Raw genomic sequence first — 4,962 nt, 5'->3', positions numbered from 1 at the left:
AATTAAATGGAAATAGGGTTTTCTTAACTGCAGAGACCAGAATAATTTTAAATTGAGAGAGAAGAAATGTATAGCAAGCATAGTCTTAGCAAGGCTAGGAAAGGAAACATATATGAGACATTGTTTAATAATCTATTATGACAATTATTCTAACTTAATTCTAACTTATTCTAAATTAAAACTAATGTGGAGTGATACTCTATAGAACAGTTAAAAGATCTAGGATTGTGTAACCCATAAGGAGCCCTTGTGGTGCAAATGTTAAGAATGTGGCTGATAAATATAAGGTTTGTAGTTCAAATGCTTACAGCAACTCAATAGGAGACAAATATAATAATCCTTTAAATAGGCTCCGTATGAGTTGAAAACTGATCAAATGGCACCCAAGAAAAAGATTAAAATACTACATGATGGAGCCACTAATGAAATACAAATCTATATCACTATGCTATTTTCTGTAATTATCAGCCTGGTTCTCAGAACAAATGATAGCTTTGACAGAAAAGTTCTATACAAGCTATATAGGCTTTCAAAAGTAATTTATAAATTTTAAAGAATAGTAGAAATACAATATATTATTTAAGTATATCTTTGAGTAATTTCTAAAATGCTATCTATTGTTTCTTTAATACTTGTTATGGTAAACAAATAAAACATGGAAATATCAAGTCACAAAAGGACAGGTGCTGCATGGTGCCACTGTTGTAGAATGGGACTGACATCAGGGTTGGGGTGAGACTAAGAAAAATTGGGTAAGTTATTTATACTGCATTGAAACAGATGAGGGAAAGAACTGTTTGAAAGCAATATATGATTGGGTATTATGGTTATAAAAAGAGTCCAGATTGAAGGTTGCATAGTGGAGTGTGCTCGAGGAGGGGGGGTGTATACCAATGAAAGAATTTTTATTTTCTTTTTCAAAGGGAAGCGCAAACTTGGGAAGGGGTGGACAAGGAGAAAAATGCAACAATTAATGTATGGAAATACAAAATCTCTATAAACATTCCTTAAAATTAATTACAAAAAGAAAAAAGAAGACCCAAACTTTGTGAAACAAACAGGTCTCCTGACAATTGATCATTGTGCTGCCCATACTGTGCGTTCACAGTAAGATCTACTAATGATGGGAACACATAAACAAATATTTCATCTTTGGACTTTACTATGTTGCATATATAAACTAGAGGGCTAATTAAATTTATATATTTTTGGAGAAGTTTTAGCTATATTTCACTGAGCTCACATGGTGTATTTCCTAGAACTGTATAATATGTATTGTATGACTTGTTGACAGTTATCTAGATACAATTCTCATGAGTTGAATAGGATTTTTTTTAAAAAAGATCTGTTCTGATTGCTCAAAATAAATTTTACTCTTACACATTATGTTGCGACTTAATGTTTATATTTTACTTCAAGCCACTGAAACTAAGAGAAGTAACACTCAAGATAGTTACACTAAAAAACAGTCTTTAGATACCTACACAGCATTTTAAGGTTTCTGAGAAATGAATCACTGAGAAATATTTTACAAAGAAAGGTTTTGCATAAATTGGAAATTCAGAACATAATAAATATTCTATCATCTTACACTTGTAGAAAGTATACAGATCGAAAAGTGTATAGTACTGACTCTGGAATAAATAAGCAATAAACAGCTTTATTCTACATTATCAAAGTGAAGTTGAAGGGCCTGGTAATCAGAAAAATTGATCTTCAGTTTCATAAACATTGTTTACATCATAATGTAAGATAATAAAAGCATCCACCATAACATAATATTTTAAAAAATAATAGTGTTTTCTTGTGTATTTTAGTTCTACTGTTTCATCTTATTGATTCTTTTTATTGTTTTCCCATGCTAACAGAAAGAGATGGTTAGATAACTAGTAAAAGTAGACATTAGAAAAATTTCCCTAGAAAGTGAATGGCCAAAATAAAGTTCAAATTTTTGGTGCAAACAGTGATCAATCTCAGAATGTTTTCCACATGCAATCCACATAGTGAACATATTTTATCCCAGTTTTAAATGAACATTTTGAAAATTTTATACCTGAAGTTTCATAGCCATCAAATTTACTCAGTCTTGTACATTTACAGAAATAATTTTCCTTCATAAGTCCTTATATGAAATTTTGAGTGAAAGGCTTTACATATAAAAGAATATAAAATGGTAGACAAATAACTAATATAAAATATTAGACATATCTAATTTTCATATGATTAAATTATTTAAACTCTAAAGATTGCCAAAAGGATACAATTTCTTTTGCTCATTTAATTTTTACTATTTAATATTAAAATTTATTGCAGCAATGAATAATTAAAAGCTATTAAAATAAATTATTTGTTAGGAGTCCTGCAGTTGAGTGTGACTTACAGTGACCCTATAAGCAACAGATTTGAACCCTGTCATTTACGGTGCCATTGTATCATCTCTAACATACTTAACCTATTTTTTTCAATCTCTGTGTCAATCCATCTTCAACCTCTAACCCTATCCCTATGCCTAAATCTAACCCTGACCCTTCTCCAATTACCTCTTGAACAGTTACATGTAAAATATAACTTTATTTATAGCATTTTAAAATATTTAAGCGGGGACTTTTAAAAAGTGCATTACTGAACTTGTAACATTTTTTTTCAAGTTGTTCAAAAACTGTTAAATCATTCCTGTTTATTTGTCCATGTTAAAAATTTGCTACAATTTGAGTGACTTGAGACAACAGGGTTAAGTTACAAAATCCATAGTAAACTCAACTCAGTGTCATTGAGTTGGAAACAATTTGTAGCAGACCCTCTGGCATGGTGGCAGAGTTTCAGAGGCAGTAAATCACATAGAGATTGCATGGACAAGTAGTAATCCAGGTCTTTACTCTAGGCACATTGCCTTGTATTAATTCATGTTTTCAGCTTTTTGTTGTGATTTTTTTGGGGGGAGGTGGTGCTGTTCTCTTTCATATTTATTTTTTGTTTTGGAGTGTGTGTGTGTGTGAGTGGTGTCCTATAGGCCTGTGAAGCCATGGAGGTGATTACAGAAAGTTTGTCAATTTTTTTTTCAGTCAGAAAATGACATTTGTCACTTCCTCATAAGGAGTTACACTGCCAATCCATAGGTATGTGCTTTGAATTCACCAGCAGACTGACAGGAAGAAGATTGGTAGTCTCCTTCGTGTGGTTTATTGTCTTTGAAAAAACCTCCTGGAAGTTTAGGTATAAGTCAGTTCCAACTTAATGGTCATAGTAACATACAGTCCATGGATGTATCTAGTGCCATGATCTCTTCCAATGGCAAAAGGAGTTGAGAAATGGGTTTACTTTGTATCCAAAAAAGGGAGCTCTGGTGACATAGTCCCTAATGAGTTATACAGCTACCCCACTGTAGTACAAAAAGATGGACAATCTCCTTCTATGTGATTTACAGCCTCAGAAATCCAATGAAGGATAAGCTATGAATTGGTTCTGAATTAACAGAATGGAGAGAGTCAGAGAGTGACAAGTATATCCATGAGGAGGAAATACCAACAGAAATGAGTAATGTCTATTCATAGGCAAACAAACATCACATTATTATTTCTTGATTCTGCAGAAGTTTAATTTGGAACATATGCATTCTTTTTATACTCCTTTGAAAAATAAAAGCATGTGTTTGCCTCCTTATGTGTTTGTCAACAAGTTGACTAATGTATTTATAATTTACTTATCTATCATTTGCCAATATTGCATTGGCAATTATGGAAATGGGGGAGAACAAACCTGTGACCTAAAGAAGATATTATTTGTCCTTTCTTAGAAAACTTTTATTGTAACTACTTCATCATTAATTTCCAAAATATTTCCCATTTTCCATCTGTGATATTTACAGAAGATTCCATCAAATCATGGTCTAAATTGTCCAGAAACTTATATGGATTTTTGTTGAGCATAAGCCGTGACTGATTCTACGCCAGCAGTGGCTGCAGGAAGTGGTGAATATTGATAGAATCTCCTATCCTTTAAAGAGTTCATAATCCTATTAAGTACTTTGAAGCAGAGGGGAACACACTTTACAAATCAATAAGTGATTACAATAACCGTAAGTATTGGGCTACATTCTGCAGTGCTCAGAAGTCAAAATAAGAATAGCAGAGGTACAGTTATAAGTAAAATATTTTTTTTTACAGGTAATAAGGTGTGAGGTTGTGTAGAGGGAAAAATAGAGCAGAGAATGTATAACAAATTGTAAAGGACCTCTCTTGGCTGCAAGAAGGTGGTAATATAATCATCAGAAAAGAGTAGGCTCTGTTTCATTTTCCTTTGAGAAGTCATATTTAAATTATTCCTCCTTCTTTTTGATAGATTGGGGTTGATGTAGCTAAAGATCAAAGCTATTTAGACAGGGGCATTTGATATCATGACTAAATTCTGAAGCAACTAAGAGTCTAAAGAAACTTTGCAAACTGCAACCTGAATTTTCCCCTAAGCTTCTCTTATTGAGAGAATAGTTCTATTAAGAGAATATTTTAGTGGTCTTTAAATATCATTGTCTTTTATTAGCCCCATACCTTCTCAAAAAGATGGCATTTATTATACAAGTAAACCTAAACGCCCTATATATTGCTTTTAAGATTTTTTGATAAAATATAAATCCAAGGGAATATTTAATTGACAAAGCAAGCTAACAAATAATAGATATGCAATTTAAAAAAAAGCAAGCAATGAAAACTGATGACTTGAAGTCCATTCCAACTCCTAGCAACCCTGCAAGTTAAAGTAGAACTGCCCACTGAAGGCTGCAGGAGAGAGAACTGGCAATCTTATTCCAAAAGTATCATGACCAAGACAACACTGTGTCACATGAGGGTGACATAAATTCAAAATGAACCTGACATTACCCAACCATCACAGCAGTCACAGTCGAGGCAGTTTGCTACACTTTTCTTCCACAGAACTGCTGAGTGGATTCCTGTTTATAACTTTTCA

Source organism: Elephantulus edwardii, unplaced genomic scaffold, assembly GCF_000299155.1.
Source record: "Elephantulus edwardii isolate Elephantulus edwardi_28Jun2011 unplaced genomic scaffold, EleEdw1.0 scaffold00081, whole genome shotgun sequence".
NCBI lineage: Eukaryota > Metazoa > Chordata > Mammalia > Macroscelidea > Macroscelididae > Elephantulus > Elephantulus edwardii.
This window is presented reverse-complemented; position numbering follows the sequence as displayed.